This window comes from Falco cherrug, chromosome 2, assembly GCF_023634085.1.
Source record: "Falco cherrug isolate bFalChe1 chromosome 2, bFalChe1.pri, whole genome shotgun sequence".
Classification (NCBI taxonomy): Eukaryota; Metazoa; Chordata; class Aves; order Falconiformes; family Falconidae; genus Falco; species Falco cherrug.
In genome coordinates, this window is record NC_073698.1 from 24,736,874 (window position 1) to 24,759,393 (window position 22,520).

The 22,520-nt window shown below is 37.9% G+C and overlaps 1 protein-coding gene across 1 annotated transcript in view; it reads left to right on the forward strand.

The window, feature by feature from the left end:
- Positions 1 to 1,572: 1,572 nt before the first annotated feature.
- Positions 1,573 to 22,520, forward strand: part of FRY (FRY microtubule binding protein) — a 217,563-nt gene continuing 196,615 nt past the window's right edge. The window contains exon 1 of the mRNA XM_055702468.1: positions 1,573 to 1,735. The gene's annotated coding sequence lies outside the window, so the exon portion shown is untranslated. The remainder of the gene's footprint in view (positions 1,736 to 22,520) is intronic.

Below are 22,520 nucleotides of genomic sequence, written 5' to 3' on the forward strand. Positions count from 1 at the left end.
TATCCAGATTTGCAGTAGTGCTTCGTAAAAATAATTGTGGTTTTTATGGAAGTCCAGAAGGAAAGAAAGAGAAATACAAATGTATGAGCCCTTCATCACTTCACCATGTATTGTTAAGGGTGGTTCTTGTTGTTAAGGAAAGGGTGGCAGAGGAGACAGGGTTGTAAAACACCATTTTATGAGATAGCAGAAAACTGAGTATAATTTGATAATATCAACTCAGTAGATCTTTTAATTAAGTGCCTTATCAAACAGTTCATGGGGCTGACCAGGTCAAGTAATGTTGGAGTTGGATTGTCCGGTTTGCTGCCATGAGTCTGGAGTATTGAGATTAAGATATGCTGTTCAAAAGCCTGCTCTGTCAGCGCTATTGTTGTCCAGATGAGTTGTGAGACTGTCCTTGGAGGTATTCAGTGCTGTGGTTAGACAAGGCTCTGAGCAACTGCATCTCATATTCAAGTTAGCAAACAAGGTGTCTTACTGATGTCACAGATCTATGTAGCAGCATCACTCCTTGAGCTCACAGAGAACATCCAAACTGTCCTTACAGTTGCAAAATTCCAGTTGGTTTTGATAATTCAGCATTATGGGCCTCTAGGCATATCCATCATGAGACAGTGCTATTTCTCTGAAGGGCAGTACCCACATCTGCTGCTAGTGGTTTTGAACATGGATGTGGTGCAGGTGGCAGTTTCGGCTTCAGAACCTTTGTGCATGCTGGGATCTGCTCAAAAGTCTCAGATTCTTTTCCATCACTACCTTTTGAAATGACATTAAAACCTAGGACACACTGACAGTAACATGGCATCATATGATCAGTGTGTTGCTCAGAGGAGGAGCATCAGAGACCATTTCATGCTCCTTTGGTCTTATGACCAGGGAAGCCAGGTCATAAACCTGATATCAAATAAGAACAGTCCTGCTATCCAAAAGCCATGTCTGTGTTGGGATTTTTGAGGGCTGATGAGATTTCAGCCAGTCTAGGTGAGGGAGTGTTGCAATGCTACCTTTGTGCCACTTCCATAGAGCATGAGAGCAAATGGTACATAGCCTGTCTCAAAGAATGGTTATGGGTGACTAACTTTTGTTTGTGAGCCTGCAGTTTCAACTGAGATACAAAATTGGCTGACAGATGCCTGTAATTGCACCAAATAAAGTACGATGTTTCCTGTTCTAATGGGGACCTTGTAGTTATACCCAAATAGTAAAAGTAGATTCCTACTCTCAGCATTTTTATTTTCCAGAGACGCTGCTGTTCTTTTTACTTCTGCTTAAGGAATTACAGCATAACTCAGTTTCCTCTGTTGCTTATAGTTTCTGACTAGAAATCTACCAAAAAATAAAAACTAAAAAAGGTCTAGTTTGTGTTGTCAGTGTAAAGAAAGTATGCAATAATTGATTTAACAGCATCTGTTAAAAAATGTTTGGTAGATAAATACAATCTTTAAGGTCATGCTTTAAGACTTGGACTTTGTTTAATCTTTTGTTTAAATGAGGAGCAGTAATATGTCATGGTGTCCAGGTGACTGAAGGTTAAGACAACTCTTATTTTCCCTAGGTGGTTGTGATGGCTCACAATGCAAAACAGTGATCTCCAGGAAGCAAGCAAGATAGCATCCAGGGTGCTTACAGTTAACCCATCTTTGCCTGAACTAGAAAACTATTAATGAAAATTATATCGCAAAATTAAAGCATTAGAAGAGATCAGTACTGGAAACTGTTGCTTCAGGGAAAGGTAAGATTTTGCGTTCATTATCTAGTGATTAAGGATTTAGGTGGAATTTTTCTGTTAGAATGATAGTGAATTTTATGTATGAATGCATTTCTTTATTGAATACATGTGGCAACTATTACAGTTTTTTAGTAAATAGTTAAGTCTTTTGTATAGGTGAAAAATATAAAACGTGTATTGGAATTTGGAAGCTCATGTATATGGAGTTCTTAAGGAACAGGATTCTGTGCATGAATTTAATTTAGCATTTAGCAATGACAGGTTTGGGCTTCTTACTGCCTCACTTTACATATGAATTACAAAGCTGTATTAAGACCATCATATGGTGCCATAAGAATGTGCACATACCCTACTACAAGTATTTATGGACTCTGTCTTAATGTTAGTGAAAGCTGGCAAACTATTACCAGGAGTTGAAGAAACTTGTGGGTTTAAACTAATCAGATACAGTGCAAGTGTTTCGCTAAAGCCTTCCTGGGACTGAAATTCCTTAAAGAAAACGGTTGGCTATATTTGGTTGTATGTGTTTGAAAACAGATGAATAAGTATTTTCCATGTGTACTAAATAAGTATCTGAAATAGCTGCAATTGCTACCATGCTTTTATATCTCAAGGGACCTGGGGAAATACACAGAGCAACATGAGTACAAATTCATCGATGTCCTTCTCTTGAACAAAACAAAACCTTTTTTTCCTACTAACAAAGGTTGGATGCGTGTATTAAGCGGCAGTTAGTCCTCCTGGCTATATAAAAATAAGAATTCTTGGGGCAATTAATTTTGCCCTGTAATTGGCTGTAAGTCACGCCAAATTACATTGTTAGCAGTATTTCTCCTGGAGTACTGGCTTCCATAATGTCCCAATTCTACTCCACTGAAGAGTGAAATATTTTCTTTTACTTTTAAAGAGCAGTACTATAAAGGCTCTTGACAGGACCACGGACTTTTCAATCTGAGTAGTTATTTTTATGTTCTTTACTGATTGCTTAATTACAGATTTTTCTCTGACTTTTCAATCTGAGTAGTTATTTTTATGGGTTTTGCTGTTTGCTTAAATACAGATTTTTCTGTTTCAGCTTCTCTAGATTTTTGTATGATGGTTTTCAGTACATTGGGACAATTATTATAATACCATTTGTTATTCAGTGCCTATTTTATTTTAATGTAGTCTTTTTTTAATATCCAAGACCATGCAGATCAAAACAAATAGAATGGTGTATTTATGCTGTAGAGCACAGACATCTGTAAATGTGTGGCGTATATTCTAGATTTATATGACCATTATGAAGATGGTGATTTTCATTGCCTAAAGATAAGCTGTTCTGTGCAGCTGGGTTGTGTTACATGCATGCTGATGGGAAAAAGGCTCCGTATGGCTAAGTCTGTAAGTTCGGTTTGACTTGTGGTATGGCTCTAGGACACACCTCCACAGCAGCGTGTGCACTTTCAACCTGGGGTACCATTGGAACGTGCTGAAATTCGTGTGTCAGTCACTGAAGGGTGTAAGGGAGACATCTAACCCATTTAAAATAAGGCAGCCACAGGAGTCTAGCGCACAGTCACTAGGGCTGTAGATACAAGATTGAGCACGTATCGTTGCACCACGTGAGCCAGGATGGAATGAGTGGTGACTCTGGTCTGGAAAAGTACAGCTATATGTAATTACAGACTCTAAGCTGGAAAATGAGAGCACTGTTTCCTAGACTACCTTGCGACTAATTCTAGGACTTCCTACATCCCAGTTAAGCAAACTCAGAAAATACTAGATTTGACCACTTCTGGAGTAGTTTACCTGTTTTACTGTGCCTTGAAACAAGTGATGATACTAAAGTTTCTCCTTCACAAAGCGGGTTTAAGAAGATACTACCTCTCAGCGATTAAACTAATGACTTCTGAGTGAGAACAGTATCTCATGGCAGCAGGCTTCCCACTCCAATGAATACAAATTTGGCATATTAGCAGGTGTCTTGTAAATGTCCTTGAACTCAGAGTTGGAAATACATGAATATGCAAACATATTCATGGGCTTTTATTTTCTAAAATGGAGATGAGACCAACTGATGTGATGTGCTCATGTGAAATCTCTTGTCTTTTACAGTTTAGAAAAATTCCAGGGCAAGGAGGAAATTATTTAGGTCCATTTAGCTAGAACAGTGATGGGTTTTAATTACACTGGTAGCACATCAGAAAAATTAGCAGTACTAAAGTTTGATTAATCTTTCCATAGGTTCTCTCAGGTTTTGGAGGGTGGCATTGCTGGCATCAGCAAGAGAAAGCTAGGGGAGGTCATATCTGTTGCTACTCATAACTGCCTTATTTCCTCTTTATTTATTTTAATGCTGCACTATAAACTTATGCTCTTTGATTTATTAGATCTTATGATATTTTAATATAAATTTTCCAGGTCTAAATTGAACTCTTGTCAGTTCTGTGCATTTGGCTTTTGGAAGTAATGAATTAAAACTGTTTAGACTCAGAAAGGCATGTGACAAGCTATCTGGCAGTAATCTAGGAATGCAATTAAACGTGTTTAATTATGCACTTTGGTTGCTAGGTTAGAGTTTCAAAATTTTGCAAGGTCGAGACCTGACAGGACATAAAACCTCAACCATTTTATTTTATTTTAGTGCTTTGACTTCATGTTTTGAAGTTTGAGAACCTCCATTGTTTCTTCACTTGTTTCATTGTGAAGCTTGTGTTACCTACGAAGGTCCTGATTTTTACTTAAGTTCTGATGGCAAGCATTGGTTTATTGAGTGTCAAACAAAAGTGCAGATGCCAGTAGCTATAGGTTCAGTAAGTTGTTCTCCATTTCGATCTCCCTTTTTGGAGAGACTTAAGCTCTGCAAAAGAGTCCAATTCTCTAGTTACCTAATCTCTCTCTCTCTCTCTCTCTCTCTCTCTCTCTCTCTATATATATATACACACACGTGGATCTTAGTACTTCACAAGCTGGTGGATGCGATATTTAAAATGGGTTGGATTGACGCAGGGGAATATGTGAGTGCCATGTGCCCAAGAATTGAGATGGAGCATGGATAGACCAATAGATAGACCAATAGTTTTTTTTAAAAAAACAGCAAAACAAAACAAAACAACAAACCCAACAAAATTCACAACACCAACCCCAACACACAAAACCAAAAATCAACAACAACCAGAAAAGGAAGAACTATAAATAGATTTGTTTTGTTATTTTTAGAGATTCCTGCTGATTGCATAAAAATCACTGGACTTAAAAGGTCATACTACCAGTGCTCAGTATCTTTCAGACATTTGTGTTAATCTAGTGCAGAGATCCAAACGAAGACTGACACTTGGAATCTGGGGGAGGCAGTATCATTTTTTCCTAATTAAAAATATCAGTGTTCTAGCTTGAAATCTGTTCTGGGAAACAGATCAGCATCATTCATCATGTTGTTGCCAACAGTATTTCTATTGACTTGAATAAAGTAATAACATTTTAGGGCTGATAAGCATCATTTAATATTGCCTGAGTGGTTTTTGTTTTTCTTTTCTTCTTAAGGTACCATAGTAGTTCATGAAAGGAGTTTGTTAATATTAATCCCAGAAGAGTTCTTCAGACTCTTTATAGATATAAGGTGTCTGAGTGTTTAAATAATTTTGGTTTTGCTTGTGTTTTTACTTCCTTAAAAAGAGGAAGGGGGAAAAAAGAAAAATAAAAAGTGGGAGACCTGCATCTGGTATTAAAGAAAATATTTTTTGTTCAGGAGTGTGCATAGCATGGAAGATATCACAAGATAGGCAGCAGTTCTTATTGAAACAGCAAATACTTAAAAAAAAATATCATAAGATGAACAACAAAATCACAGAAAGTATGCTATTATTTCCAAAGTAAATATTTTACCAAATAGGGTTTTGATACAAGGAACAGGATGTGATACATACCCAGTACATTTTAAACACATTTAAAACTTCCTGACTTTGCCCTTGCTTATATTTAGATTAAGCTTAAATGGTTCCACTCATTGCTGTTTTACTTTGATTAAAACAGATAACATTACCCCCATGTAGGTGAAAGATTTTGGGGCCTTTTCTTGTATGTGTTCCTCCATACAGTAGAATAAAGGAAAGGCTTTCATTCTCCATTCCCCCCATAGAGAAATGAGCTAAAAAGTCCAAAGATACAGATACACGACTTTCTCTCAGTGCTTATGTGCTATTTTGGGATGTGTGCTGACCTACTTTCTATGTTTCCAGAAAGTAAGCTGAAAAATTTTAGCTCAGGTTGCAGAAAGATTTGGATTTATTTTTCAGTGGATTTTTGTACATCCTTTCAGATAGATACACACACACGTTGGCTAATGTGGGAGTTAATGTACACTAGCAAATCAAGATTGCCCATTTTGGTGCAATTTCAACAATAACAGCAGCAGAGATCTGCTGCTAGACACCTGCCTTTAGAGGATTTGATAGGAATGCATTTACAATCTGGTGGTGCTGTTATTCAGAGTTACATGATGAAACAGTAAGCTTTCAGTTCCCAATTTTGAATAAATTTGGTACCTAAGTAGAAAAATCCAAAATTGCTGTAAGAATCTCATCATTGTATTTTTTTTTCCAGTTTCTTCAGCACTGTCATAGAGACTGGAAGATAAAACCCCTTTGAAGCATTTACATAGAGCATCTCTTTATTCAGCATCTCTTTATTCAGCACCCTGACCATCAAAGAATGTTCAGCCCATTAGTTTGCCATCCCTGATTAAAATAATGATACAATGAAATTGGGAATTGTATGAAAAAATTATGAGAGAACAAATAATGAGAGATGAAGACCTGCTTCTGCCCTCTGCTTAGGGCACAAAAAAGTCATTAGTCCCAGCAACACTGCACTGACACGTGGGCTTTTCCCACCAGAGCAGCCTTGCTGGTCCTTTTTAGTTTATTTTGCTTCACTCACAATGACCGTAGTGCAGAAGGTCTTGATGTGGCATTTCTTTCATCTCACCTGTATGAGCATACAAAGTTTAAGAATGTCTAAGTCTCAGTGAAAGTCTGCAATTAAAGGAAAAGGCAATTTCCCTTGTCCTCAGAGGAGATGAATTCCACCTCGCAGAGCTACCTATCTCTCTCTTCACCACCACTACCATCACCCCCCCACCACCACCCAGGTGGAGTTTAGACTTTGGCAACTTAAGTTTTGAACATCTGCAGCTAGGTGAGAGAAAACCAGTCCCTTTTCTTTGCATATATCACAGCTAGAGTAGGGAATTTTGTTGATTTTTCAGTACTGATGTTTTACTGGGAAAGGCTGGACAGTGTAAATGAGGCCTTCAAAATATCACAGATGGCAGGTCTGTATCTTCCTATGACTGACATACAGCTTCTTATTTCTCTGGAAAGTATTATGACCTACCTAAGCTAACCTGTGGATATGTCATATGTACGTTTTTCTAAGATTTGATACTTCTTTTTTTAAAAAAATTACATTGTATAGCAGAAAGACTGTATACAGTACTTGTAAAAAATCTGGCTCTCAAATCTTCATTTATAGTTGATACTTGAGGTTTTAGCTCTGTGTGAGAGTTAAGAATTCTGTAGATTCAAAGCTTTTTTCTAGTTTTTTAAGCATTTGGATGATGTAAAATTTTCACTTATTAAGTATCCTCTGCATTCCTACTGCTTTACAGGGTATCCCAGGTTGGTGGGGTATTAGTAAATAATGAAGGTGAATCAGTATTACAGCATGATAGTCATGTGTGAATTGCCTGGTTAAGCACTGATGGTACAACAAAGCATATTTTTAATGCTGCTACATGGAAGGTAATACGAGCACATGTTGTAGGGTTACAAATACAAAACTCTTTAGGGTAGTAACTTGAAGGAAAGCCCAAGGGATAATTTAAGAAGCTTGTTTAGCTTGTCTGTCAGTGTGATGCTAAAATACTGTGCTAGTAAAGTATTTTATCCAGCGCCTTGCTATTTCCACTTAACAATTGAAGTATAAATAAAGGAGATAGTTTGAAAAAGAGGCCTGTGGAATTTTTCAAGGTCTGGGAGGGAAAAAAAACCCAACAAAACTTTTATACTGTGAGGCCTCAAGATTTCAGTCATGTAAATTAGAACAGAAATTTGCAAGATTAATTGATCATCATCTACAGATTCTTGTAGACTGGAATTTCTCAGCTTTATAAAGGCACCTGGAAGGTGAAGCTGAACTAGTTTCATCCAAACTCAGATTTTCTCACAAGAAGGAAATATTAACATTGGAATAGATGAGTTGTACCATCTTCTACTAAGAAAGGAGGAATATTGCTATCACAGTGGGACAGGCACTGCCAAAAGCTAACTTTAACCTTGCTATATTATATGTATTATATAATTCAGTATAGCTAGTGGAGAGGCAGAGGTTATTCCTAGCCCTGAATCAATGGCTCTGTCCGTTGACTGTGAAAGAGGTACAGGAGTCTCAGCTTCCAGGCTGAAACTAGGCTTTGTGATTTAATTCCTCAAGACTCCAGTACTTTCCAAAAGCCTATCTTCAGCTAGCAGGAAAACTGCATCCTTCTGTATACAGTTGGTCCAGATGACCCTCGTTTATACTTACCTCTTTTGATGCTCCTGTGCTGTATTCTTTCCCGTGCAAGCAGATGTGCCCTGCTTGTTACACTTGAGAAGCATATGTGGGAATCTCCATTACTCCTGAAATGTGATCTGAACTTCACCCATTTCTCTGTGTACTTCCAATCTGTGTAGGAACCAAGGGGATCTCAGGTTATTTAGGTCCCCTTGGAACCCTCTATTAGTTTCCACCCTCCCCAAAAGTATTTATTACATTTACACACTATGCTGAAAAAGCTGTTTCTCTAATACACCACTGTTTTGAGTCAAGACTTGGAAGCATAGCCCCAAATAATTTTCTCGACCAAAGAAAGATAGAAATGATATGACTAGCAGTGTAAAGCGCCATGAGTAGGTCTGATCCTTGCTATCATACTTCTTCACTTCCACAGGTGAATGTTGTTCTCAGATGCAGGGTCACTTTATCAGCTAGATTTATAGTGCTAACATGACAATGTTAGTGCTTAACTATGAAAAATGTAAGGGTAATGATTCCTAACGCAAATTGATTGAAGTACTTAGTGATACGAGTCCTCCTGAAAATAACTAGTTTCTATAGTATTAGCACTTTTTCTTGGACGTTTGCATAATTACAGAAGGGTTCAGGAATGTATTTGTCATCTTTGCCTGTCCTAGAGACTGGTAACAGCTTGACTTCCCACAGATAAGCCAGATCATGGTATTCTGTGCTATCACAGGCATCAGTTCTTGAAATTCCTCTTGAAACTAATCTGAAATGTCAGGATAGTTATGTGAGCCGTGTGAGGATACTGCAACAGGGCTGCACAGTCTTTGTTCGAGTATCTTTGAATCTAGATTAATTTCAGGATTATCGTCCTGAGTCCAGATGAAAAACTTACTGCTCCTCAATATTTTGCTGCTCATCTTAGTTTGGGGGTTATAAAGCCTGCAGCTGAACTTGCAAGAAGCAGGTGGACGATGGTGTTCATGCACCTCCCTGACCCTGGAATGAATTACTAGAAGAGTTCAGTGGGAGTCTCGCTATGTTTTGGGAGCGTTGCGGGATTTATCTCCCTTTGGCAAGCTTTTTTCTCTCTAACTAAGCTCTTAATTGACTTTGTGTAAAATAAATTCCTCAGTTCTGAAGCCCTATATGGAGATAGCAGTAGAAGACAGTAAGGAGTGGAAGGGTGTTTCCTTTTCTTGAGGGAGCTGATACAAGAGTTGATTAACATTCACAGTCAGTGGGCAGGCAGGTGCCAAAATATGTACTTGCTGCAGTGAGTGTCTGACTTAAACTAGGTTATTGTGCACTTTCATTTAACACTAACACTAAATTTTTCTCAGTTGTTTTCGTAAGTGTTACTAGTCAGAATAAGGTTGTGTCGTCTTAGTTTAAATTTTACCAGTTGCACAGCTGACACTCAGAAAAGTAAATGTGTTTCTGTTCTGGTTTTGCAGGAGTGATCTTTCCTTACTTTGATTGCACACAGTAATATGTGTGTGTATATATATACATGGTATTTATCTGGTGAGCCTTGGGCCACTGCAGCTGTGTGCAGGGACGCACTTTCAGCAACATGATCCCTAAAGGGAGCAGATTTCAAACACATGATGTCTTTTGTCATTCAGCCTGTATTACAGCACTTGCAAAGGGGGCAGAACTATTCTCTTCTGCCAATACTGTTTTGAATGCATCTACTGTCATTCTTGCAAATTAACTGTTGTCGAATTAGTCTAAAATTGTAGTTAACTCTGGCCAGTACATAGTTGCAAAGAATCTTGTCCAAATTTTAAAATGTTTTTCTAATTCATTCTTGTTTTGCTTGTACTAATAATAAGCGTGACCACTGAGTATCCTGATCTTGAATAATCAATACACATCTGTACAGTTCTATTAGCCACATTTTATTTTTGTTTTTTTTTAAAAATATATATAATGCACAGGCACAGTCCCTTAAATCTAGCATTGGTATGCAGGCTATATAAATTGTGTCAGGTTTGTAGCAGTGTAAAACAGTACAATGTTTTTCCATTCCTGTCCAGGAACAGTATTAAGGCAGGATTTGGATGCCATCTTATCATGCAGTTTATGCCTTAACAAGTCAGAGGAAAATAATCCGTAAAATCGGGAGCTTTTAATATCATCGTTTAAAAAGGTGGTGCTTTTTAACTGGTTAGGTTCTTGCACTTCTTCAGGAAACAAGGTGGAGGAAAGAGAACCCCAAAATACCTCTGACTTAAGCAAGTTGGTGCAGAGAATCTCATTCTTCCTTTCATGTTTTGTGTTTTTTTCCCCTCTTTTCAGTCTTTAAGCACTTGGAGTTCTTCACTTACCTTAAAGCTTGCTTTAGGGGTCAGCCCCTGCTTGTGCTTGCTGTTTGAGGCAGCGCTGTGGGTCAGTTACTTGCTGTTGGCCACTGCTTCCTGTGGTTTAGACCCTGAGTTTCCTCACATTCTTTCCTTTTCCCTGTTATTTTACGTGTATACTGGCTGTCATCTTTTATCTCTGAGTATGGGGAAAAAAATTACATTTAATATTATTTAATGTTGAGATAGCTGTTCCTTTCCTTGCTTTCTGTCTTTTTTTTTTTTCCATGACAATGTAAGAGGAGCTCCAGTCTGCTTCTAAATCCACATTCATGAACTTGTGTAGAAAAACTTTCCCTCAGCTGTTCTCATTTCTCCCAGGCAGTGCTTTGCTTACTGCAGGTGGGAGAGGGACAGGGGGAGAAGAGATGGGCGCAGAGCGGGAGAGAAACTGTTTATTTGCAATATGGAGTTAGATTCGGGAGCACAGGCAAAGCATGAGTAACCAGTTCGACTAATTCAAGTGCAGTTGATAAGAGAGGTGACAGACCTCTGTTCCAAGTCTGTACACAGAAAAATGCTTATTTTATGAAAGAAGTATGCTACTGTATTGCAGTGTTAGATGCAGCAAGTGGGTGTTATTAATACTGTTCAAATGCAAAATGATTATTTATAATAAAAGTACAGAAATTTAACATTGTACAATTAAACATGTACAAAACAGGTCTGGGGTATTTGTGTCCATATCTGGAAGTTTTAAAGATAATTTACACATCTGTGCTTTACAGTGCTGTAGCAATGTCATGTTTGTTCTTGTATGCTACCGACTTCTGTAGCAGAAGCTGAAGCTCATGTCTTTGAGGTTCTGCCTCAGTCGGGCATTCAGAGTAGCTGGTAAAGTTGTGTTCTGTTGTTTCTAGAGCTCTGGCCTCAGGTGGAAAACCTTCATTTTCCTATTGATTGGTCTTGCACTTGGGACAGTTTTATAAGTAGTCCGGAGGAAGCTGAAATACAGCCAAAGGATATAGAGAGCAAAATGAGTATTTCCCTAATATGAGATAGAGAATAAAATTAAGTCAAAGTGTATATAAGTCTGTATGTTACACTTCCAATGAAAGGGGATGCACTGAAAGCATGCCAGACAAATTTAAACCTATTTCCATGTGCCAGACATCAAGAATATGCATGTGGTTCTGACTCCCCTGTGAGTGTGATAGTTGGGAAGGAGGATGATTTGCTGACTGATGGAGGTGGAATGCATTTGTCATCTTAGATCAAGATTTCAGATGCTTTTGTAAAGACTGCTTTTGTCTCTGTGGAAACCGGAAGGATAGGCTCACACCTTGCAGTTTGTGTGCTTCTTTGGCCAAACATTGCTTTAATAGATACCTTTATGATCACTAGATGACACTGAGAGCACTAATTTAGAGAATCAGTTGAACAAAACTAGGTTATGTTTCTATTACTGTTAGGGATCCATCTATATTTATTGTGTTGTTACTGGAACTCCAAAATTATAGCTAAATGTGGCTTTTCTATTCAGCACAACATGCCACGCATGAAAATGAAGTGGGCTTTTCGGGAGAATATGGAGGAGTTGGAAAGCTACAGGCTCAGCATATAATCAAGCATACTGTGAGCTGATACCAAACAATAAAAAATTCTATGCTTCAATTCCTTTAATAGTAGTTATAAGTACCCTTATTTCTGAAAACAGTATGATTTGTGCGTCTGAATTTAGGTAGGCCTGAGTACACATGTAAGATCCATCTGTCTGGAGACTTAGGCAAAATATAGGTACTTTACGTATTTGTCTTAAATGAAAAACTAAGATGTAAACGATACCTGGCCTTTTGGACTACTACATTTCTGAAAGTGAGCAGGTGTCAATGTTGAGGATCTAGGGGACAGTTTGCCCCAACACAAGGGTACAGGTGAAGCTTAGAGCAATAGGAACTGGGGCAGTAGTGCTTTCTGCTGTTCTGGAACCCACTCTTACTAGAGGCAGCCCAGTTCTCCCACCCTTGAGAACAGAAGATCATATCCTTGGGAGGCTCAAAAGATATATATATTTTTTTTTTTTAATCCCAAAACCACAAGCAAGTTAGAGCTCCTGGTCTGGATCACATCCTTTGAATCAGAACTTAAATGATGCTGGAGAGAAGGCAGTCTTGATCCCTAAGATTTGAGCACATAGATTTCACTCAGATGTGAACTGAAGTGGAAGTAAAATGATCTGAATCTCACCCTTAGTAACAGATGACACAAAATGTTCATTATGTGGATGTAGGAGTACTATCCAGACTCAGAACAGGAGACACCTATTAAAAGAGTTAAATATTGTTACTGGATTCTAAGGCTGGTGATAGTTGTTACCTTCTTTTTGTTTGTGTGGGTAGCAATATAAAACTTAGCAGGTACTAGCTCAGGGGTTGGAGATCACATCGTGTATCAGGTTGTAACACAGAGCCTGTTAAAACCTAAGGCATGAATATTCAGGGAGGATGTGAGGAAGTTAAGTGACCATGCATTAAGTAGAGCCTGACATTATAGGAAGATGTGGAGCATAGGAAAAGTTGAGAAATCAAATCTTCACAAGAGGACAGAATTTTCTCTCCTCCTTTCTTTTCAGTGTGGTATTTATTTAAAAATATTTTCTGGAACACTGTTCCTGGTTGGGTTGTTTTTGTTGCATTTTTTTTGTGTGTGTGTGTGTCTTGCAATGTAGGAAAGACATGTGAAACCTAATTCAGGTCTGTCCCATTACATTGCATAGGAGAGGTTTGCTGAAGGGTGAGATAAGTTTGGGCTGCTTTTCTTTTTTCCTCTTCATTAACAAAATTCCATGTAACATAAGCAATCCAGAGTCTTGAGCAAGGGACTATTTCTGCCACAGGGCAGCCCGATCTATCATCTCATCCAGCACTGGATCAATGCAACTTTAATATATTGGATTTTTTTAAAGTCTGTATGTTATTAATAGGCCACAGATATATATATTTGCCCATCCATTAAAAACAGAATTTTCATTATCCTTTAATTTTCATGATAAGGAAAGGAAGAAGACTGGATTTCCTAAATGTCTGTGATCACTTTGGACAGTGGCCTCACTTAACAGCAAGTGTAGAATAAACTCTTCGTAGCTGATGGAAACTTCTATTAAAATGATCCTCTCTAAAAAGCACTTTCAAGTTCCAAACATTTTTGATTTTTTTTCTCTATAACCGTAACACTTTTTTTACAGAAGCTGAAATGCTTTGTTACTGTCTCACAGTATGTGCTAACCAAATTTAATTTATGTAAAATACTGAACACTCAGAAGTGGCTTTAAATAGAAAATCATCCCTGAAATCTGTAACCTTCGTGTTCTTAGCTTGCTTGCCCTTTCTACACAGAACACAATAGGGAAAACGGGGACATCTGCCATGTTTTATTGAGGACTAATAATACACTCTACTACATAAAATTCCTGCATAGCCTCTAGGTCTTTGTCTTACAACTGTACCCAGGGCTTAAGCCTAATGTCACAGATCGCAGTGGAATAATAGCAAGAACGATTTTGTAATTGTGAGTGTTACCATCGTGCAAATTCTGGCAAGTTCCGCCATCAGCCTTTGATATTTGGAAGATGCCCAGCCTCTGGGCTGCCCTTGGGTGAAGCCGTGTGTTCTGACAATTCTGAAGCCATCTGCAAGGAGCCCCATCAGCTGGCTGGGTTCCTGCGCTGTGCCTCTACCCTCTACACAGCCAGAAAATGCCTGTTTCCAGGGCTTGCACTGCTTTTCTGTTGGAGAAGGATCAGCTTTAAAGTCCTCATGAAGATACGGCTGCAACAGCTATCATGTAATGGAATATCAGCATGAAGTTGTTACAAATGTAAATTAGTATATGAATTGCTCTGCTTATAAAATGCTGTGACATAAGTCAGCATCCCCTCTTAGTATGGGAACTCTGCATTATGGATCAAACAGTAAGGGGCTAATACTATCTTAGAACCAGATTACAGCTTTAACCATAGATTTTGTTTGTTGTTAGCAAACAGGAGTATGACTAGAAATTAAATGTGCTTATTTTCTTTCAGCTGAAAGACAATGCAGTTGAAACACTCAGCCAAATGTCTTGTCAATATTAATCTATTAAAATCAGCATACCAGCATAGAAAGCAACTCTGGAAAAGCTGTATCCTCTTCTTTGTTTTATCTGTTTGTGTTTGAGAGAGGTGAGGAATTGTCTGGGCTGAAAGCTTATTTCTCTTTTATGTGACTGTAATTAAATATTAAATTATCTATCGCAAATCAAAACTGTAGATGTAGTGCATGATATGACTAGAATCTAATACTCTGATTTAAATTTATCTAAGGTCAGGTGTAGCCTGGCAACTAAGTCCTAATTGGACTATTCTGAGTGAGGTGTTTGCTACAAGGGTAGAAATCAACGTGAAACTGAAATGATCTCTTTGCTGGCATGAGAGTATGACCATGACTGGTTATTTGTTGACTTTTTTCTCTTATACCCACTGCTGAAAAACGATGCTTGAATAAAGGGAGGTTTTTATGTATGCTGAGGCAGTATCAAAATCCCAGTTCTTTGCCTGTAACAGCATTAGACTGGAAGAAATGGGTTAATTCAAGCAGAGAACGTATCAGATGTTCACATTGTATGGATTAAGACAAGCAGGTTATTCCAGGAAATTAAACAAATAATTTTTGAGTAACAGCTGGAGGGTTTGAATAGCTGTATAATTTCCTCAGTTTTTCCCCCTTTTTCTTCCATTGTTTAACTTTCATATTTGAGATACAAACCGAAAGAGGTTAAGAGTCTTCATAGCACCAATATGTTTGCCTATCTGTGACTGTTCTGCCGTGTATAGGGGATGAGACCTAGGTAGTAAGTGCTTACAGGGGAAAAAAGAAAAATTTTCTAAATGGGTATGTACTGTTGAACAGTCTCCTCTGGGCAAGCAGGTACCCAAGAATACTCACCTTGGCTGTTATCAACTTTATTTCTTTAAACACTTCTGACACCTGTAAAACCCATCCAAAATGCAGTAGATCGCCTAAACATTGCCTTTGTAACCTTAGTTTTGCGAACATTTTAACTAGGGGAAACCTAGCACAGTCACTAAAAGAAACGATTCATATATCCTTGTCCCAGATGCATACTCCTCTTTTTGTCCCTTGTGGCAGCATGGCTGAAAATAAATAAATGAAAGGTAACCTAAGTTTGTGCCATGGTTTGCTGGGCAGCCTCACAAAACAGGTGCTAATGCAACAAGGAGGGAGGCTCCGTGGGCCCCAGGCAAGAAGAAGGATGAGGCTTTATTAATTGAATGAATGAGTGATTGAGTGGTGGTGATTACAAACTTCCTAAAGCTCAAACTTTCCTTTCTTGCCATTGCAGTTCCTCCAGCATACATGGCTAAGAGGCCTCATTCTCCCTTGGAGGTATTTACATACCATTCTACTCTGGTATGTATAGCATGATGGGACATCTGTGAATCAGTGTACACTGATATGGAAGTTACTTTACCAAACCAGACAGGAAATCATTGTAGTGTTAGGGTTTTTTTCATAATACAGATTTTCTGAGCCAGCCTACACTGGCTGACACATTGAGAACACTTTTTAGGAAACCTGTTTTTATTTCTACTGTTGATAAGCACAAATATTTCCTCAGCTGCAAATGAGAATGACAGCTCTAATGCAGTCATAATAACACGTAGCTTACTGCACATGAAATGTAAGATTTGCTGCCGTATTATTAAACAAAAAGCTAATGATAATTCCTCCTGTGAGACAACCCATTTTTCCTTGACCAGTTTTGTAGCCTCAAATCTGTATTTCTGCATACAGAGTATCATCCAAACACAAATCAGTTATCAAACATCGATTTCCTTTAGCTTTTATTTACTAAACTTTAGTCAAAAAAATTAGTAATAGAAATTGCAGTCACTACAGTTGGGTAGTCTGCTGGAGGCAAGGGGTGTGATGTTCTTGTTTAGCCTTCAACCATAGGATAAACCCAATTATCATTATTATATTGATTGTTACATATACTTGCAAAATTGCAAGAAAGTACTGAACTACACAGAACCTACCAGAGAAGCCTGAAGCCATATACACCTTTGCCAGCCTGAAAATGTAGGCAAATTATAATTCCCATGCTTGTTTTTCATCATTTGAGCACTTCGGTGATTCAGTTCTGAATGTTACATGGTGATTACATTCCTGTAGTAATCTCCTCTGAAGGATCTTGTGTAAACCTTTGATGGGATAAGTAGATAGTCTTCTTTTATCTTCTGTGCTCAAACAACTGTAATAGGTTAATGACACGTTTTTAGGGTTTTTTTGGAACCATGTTGATTAGTCCTATTTTATTGGGGATCATGGTGTTTTACTCAATTCTAATATCATTTTAATCAGACTTTCAGATAAATGAAATATTTTCGAGTCTCTATTGTAATTTTCAATTATTTACTTATTTTTTGTAAAATACTTCAACCATTTGATTCTTGATTTCCTTCTGGATTCCTGGATGTATATGATAGGAACCTTGTGATTAATTGCATATAAGTTATTTCCACACATCATGCTTGCATTTTTTGTTTTTGTTGTTTGGGGTTTTTATTTTATTTCCATCTATAAAGGTGCAAAGCTTCTGTGCCTAACAAAATAGGAGGTTTGAGAGGGATATTGTCACTGCAGCCTTGGTGGAGAAGAATCACAAATTTTACCAAGAGTGTTCTTTTCCTTTCTTCCTGTGCTGAATCTTAAAATCTTTTTTGAATGCTCAGTGCATCTACTTTATTTCTTTGGTCTTATAATTAATAATCATAATCAGCTTTTCCAAGTCCCTCTTCCTCCCCCATTCCCAGTTTTGTTCTTAGTATTGTGTTGTAACTTATTCTATAGTGCTTTTACTTGGGAGTAGACAGTCAAGTTTTTACACGTATGGCTCAAAGATGAGAAAATCACCAACAGGAGATACATAAACTAAATCACTAAAAAAGGCTATGCAAATGGCACTTAGGCACCTTACTGCAACAGCTTTCAGACACCACAGGAACCTTCAGCTTCTCTTCAGCTGCTGTATATTCCTTTACCTTTTCAATTTTCAATTACTTGGCTGTGTTGACTTTTAGGTCTGAATGAATTTTCAAAGTATGTGTTCTAGAGTGAATTCTACAAAAGGCAATTTAGTGATGACATGTTTGGGGTTTTTCATCCATCCTCTTCTGGGTTTCCACCTGAAGTCCACTCAAGGGTAAACTGTTCTTAAGTTTCTGCGTGCCACTGCTGGATCAGGGACTTTCACCCTTTACAGGTCTCCCCCCATCTGAAAGAGATCACTATCGTGCTTCTGAGTATCCCAGCGGCGATTTCTCCTGTTGGAAATGTTCCACTTGTCATGAATATTAATTGGGCTGGAGAAGGTAAGATTGTATAGTGCAGCAATTGTATCACTCTTCTAATGAATATTTAATTATTTATACGTGTTGGAGTAGTTTCAGCAGGAAAAGTCAAGAGCTGTTTCCAGAATATCCTTGTAGCCTGGTGGTAAGGTCACTTACTGAAGATGTTGAAATTTTATTTAAAGCTTTTGTCAAATTTCTGTTTAAAGTTCCTCAAATGCCAATTCCTGCATTTGGTATTTGTCATTTCTCGGTCTTCACACATGGTTCAAATATATTTATATTTGTTCAGATTTAAGCACTTTCTGTTGTTTTGAAAAGCTTTTGATTGATTTACTTTGGTTTAGTTGGACTATCAGGAATGGACTGAATGTTTTTGTTGGTTCAGTCAAAGCTGAAAAAGCAAGTGGAATTGGAAGAGAAGGGGAAGCAAGGAAAGCTCCCCTGACCTGTTTTGGGTCTTTTTTATTAACTGGGGAAAAACCAGGATGAAATCCACAGATTCTACAGATTTGAAGGATGTGAAGGAAGTATTTTGGCCTCTAATGATGAAGACCAATGTCTAGAGGAAATTTTTAAAAGGACCTGAGCAATTTAACATATCCTTTGGTTATAACCTAATTCCCACCACCTAACCCCTTTTGGAGCCCAGTGGGATTTTCAGAAGCTTATTTCTGCATATAAACAGAGCTTATGATCCTTTGAATACTCAGTAAGACCAGAAATAATCCCTTTGCTATCTACAGTTAGTGTTCACTTGGTTTAATTTACTTTCGTTTAAATATTCAGTTTCTTCTGAATGCAGGGTATGATTTCTGGGTCCAATGTATTTAAGATTAGATTGTTATGTTCATAATTTCAACTTCCAGCCAGACACAATTTAATATCCAGAGGAAGAAGACAAAGACAAAATCTAGCAGTCTGTTTGCATTCTGCATTTCTATAAAGTGTTTTGAAAACTACATATATATATATATAAAGATATGTAATTTCCCCTCTTCCCTTCTAAAAGCATGTAGGTGAACCATTTATTTCTTGTCAGCAATAATAAAGGTTGTACTGAATGTCACACAAAAACTGTATTTGGAGTAGGCAAATGCATCATTACACCAATCATACGCAAATCGTACAACGTACCTTATCTTTAGGAAGGTAATTAAAGCATTCATGGTTTAAGTGTTTTAAATTATTTGGAGAAATCAAGTTCTAGCTCAGGTGTAAAAATCAGTTGGCCCTAGGTGTCTGTGGTTGAAACACTAGTTACTCTTACTTGAATTACCACTCTGCTGTATTAGGTGTATGTAATTAGAAGATTTGTTAGTTTTAATTTAGTAATTCATTTTGTCTCATTTATGATAGAATTCAAGTAAGAAAATCAGGTTCATGGAAAATGTTAGGATTTGTGCTTTCTTAGTTATGAACATTTCATAAATGGAAGATCATGTTCTTGAGAGGCCTAGAAGATTTCATTGGGCTACCTGGAACAAACCAGGAGAAGTACTTTGGCTTGTAGTTAAATGGAGAGTTTACAGACAGTCTTAAGCATATACATATTTAAATGGCTCATTTTTATTAGTCAGCAGTAACAGAGAGAGACTAATCAGGCATGCTGGCTGGCAGAGCCTTCATTCTGACTCCAGTAGGAAATGACATTATTGCTTCTTGAGGAAAAACTCCAAACTGATAGCTGTGGCCAGAAACACCTTTGTGCTTTGGACTGTTTATCAGTCTAAAACCTCAACATACTGTTCAGGTTGTACCTCTTCCCAGACAGGCCCCTTAAGGTTTCTGTTGGGGTATTTTTGTGTTTTCCCCTTTCTCACTCTCTTTTTCTTTTTTTAAGGTTTAGCAATACTTGTTTAGCTTGCCAAGTTAATGAACTGTTGTAGTCTGAATCCAACTCGGCCTCACACCAGGCACCAGTTGTTGCAGCACAAACAAGCTATCAAGCTGCAACAAGGCTTTTACCTTTGGTCAGATTCTGTGGTCCGTGCTGTTTCTCCTTCCTCCAGAGGTCAGACCACACTGCTCCTCCTCCATCAGACCCCCTTTCCCATCATACTTCGTGCTATTTAACTGCTTAGCGGAACGAGCTACAGCTGCACATCATCCATGTCAATCAACCCACTGCCTCTGAGGCAAGGCCACAGCTGGGTATTATCAATGCTAATCAACCCACTGCCTTCAGTCCTCTACAATGAACTATTAATGAACTGATCAGAGAAGTGCGGTTGGTATAATATAAACCATACTAGCTGTAGACAGTGCCTCATGTTAAATTTTATTTTCCCCTTTGCACAGATTGTGCTGCTGAGCTCAGGTTTGTTGAACTTCCTAATTACCTCAAAACTTTCAAACAAATGATTTCAGCATGTCTCCTCCCTGTGCCTTTCCCTGATGCAAGGAGGGGCGATGCAGTAACTCTACACCTGTTCCAGCACACGCCTATCAACTTGCTCAACTTCCCCAGCCAGCCCCAGTGGAGCATGAGAACATCTGAGATTGCCTGGTCTGTAACCACTAGTCCACATTACTTCTGGATGTTCAGATTGGCGTTGTGCTGGGGTGGCCTTAGCAGTTAGCACTCTATAATGGCTGTTGATGACAGCAGCTTGTACTCTAGGACTAAGAGTAAACTGAATTCCTATCAGACTTGTTATAAATCAACAAGACGGAGAAGCCTACCACCAGACATCGTGCTAGAAAATGATTTTAAAGGGAAGTTTCAAAGAAATGTTAGGAATATAGAGCCTATACATCCAAGGCGCCCTAAGAAAAGACCTTCTATATTTTCAGGTAGGAAATGCTATGTTAACAGTATGTTGGTGCAGTATCTTTTAAACCTTTTTGGTAATACTTGAAGGAGTCAGTAGCTGATTCCAGTCCAAATTTATTCTGTTTTAAAACCTAAGACAGTCTTCACAGATATATTTAATCAAGTACCATTTATGTTACGTTGTGTCAGCCATTAGAGCGAGATGGATCCAAAAAGAGACTTTCTTAATATTTTTCATTTCATGTTGCTTGCTTGTGTGGTTTTTTTCTTCTTTTAATACTTAACATTTAAAGAAAACCAGTTTTTTCTGTTTTTTCTGTAGAGATGCTTTAAACTGCATTTTGCTTAACCCCACTTATAAGCAATGCAGTCAATAAGTGCAGTGTAAGTATCTCTCTAGCTTCTGTAATACTTTATCTCATTGCTTTGCTGGAGGGGAGAGGTTTGGGGATACACAGACTTCTGCAGTCTAGCTGATTTTTATTTTTATTTTTTTTAATGTAGCAAGAAATTAACATCACTAAATAGTCAAATGCATGCTTTGAATTCCTGGTTTGCACTGGAGCCTGTAATGCCTGGAGTTAATAATTCAGTTTAACTCTAGTTGTTAAGAAGTAGGAACAAGGTGTAAGAGTGGATTTCAGTCAAGCTAGTGGCAAGTCTGGATTATTTTGTTTGGGATTTTTTTGTTATTATTATTTGAAATATACCTAAAAATAGGCAACAGATTAGCATAAGGACAAAGGATTCGTTGCAAAACAATCAGGTCATCTTCACTAGGGGAGGACTTAAAAGGTTTTAGAAGGAAAATAATATCAGCTTATCCCCACTGAAACCAAAGATGTGTTTCTGTGAGGCAATCAGAGGAAATTAAATCATTTATAGAAACAAGAAGATAATGTTTTTTAAGTTTCGGTATCTCTATTTCCAGATGAAAGTGAAGATCTTTAAATTTGATCTTTGAAGACCTATGAAGTATATTTTAAAGTGTTATTATTTAAATATTAATATTATATTGCTTAATGACAGCTAAACTGACAATGGCTACCTTCTCATGAGCTGAAACACTACTGAAGGAATGGGAATACAATGTTAAAAGATGACACAGGGCAGCACCATTTGTGTGGGATTTAGAACCTGCATTGTACCTTTGTTAAGATATTTGAAATATTTCAACACCTCAGGAAATAAAGCTTTTTTCATTCTTCCTCTTCTGCTTCCCCAGCTTAAAAAAATACAGAAAGCCTTATGGGATCTTAGGTGACTCAGACATGCCCAAGGCTCCTGTGCTTCCTAGTGCCTGAACAGGCTCTTCCTGAGGTGATGTGGTCTGTTGGTGACCGTCAAAGCACATCATTTTGGGCAGGGTAGACGCTCTGTATCTTACTCTTTCTCAGTTTCTGCTTTTTGCCTTTTGGCTACCATTTCTGCTCCTTAATTACTTCAGTATTTGGTTGGGGTTTTTTTTCCTCCTGTAGCTTTTAACATTTTTCCCCCTGTACATAATCATTTTTGTTAGAAAAAACATATTAAATAGCCATGCATTTGGTCTCCAACGCCCATGCTCTGTTGTGCCCACTCAGATTTCTCCCTTATTCTGTGATCTTAGTGAATTCAGCTCTTTTTTCTCTCTCTGTTCTCTTTCCATCCTCCCAAATTACCACACTAGCAGTAACACTCCATCGTTTGTGCTGTGTCAGAATGAGCACTTTAATGTAGTTTGTGTGTCTGGAGTGCTGCCATTACACT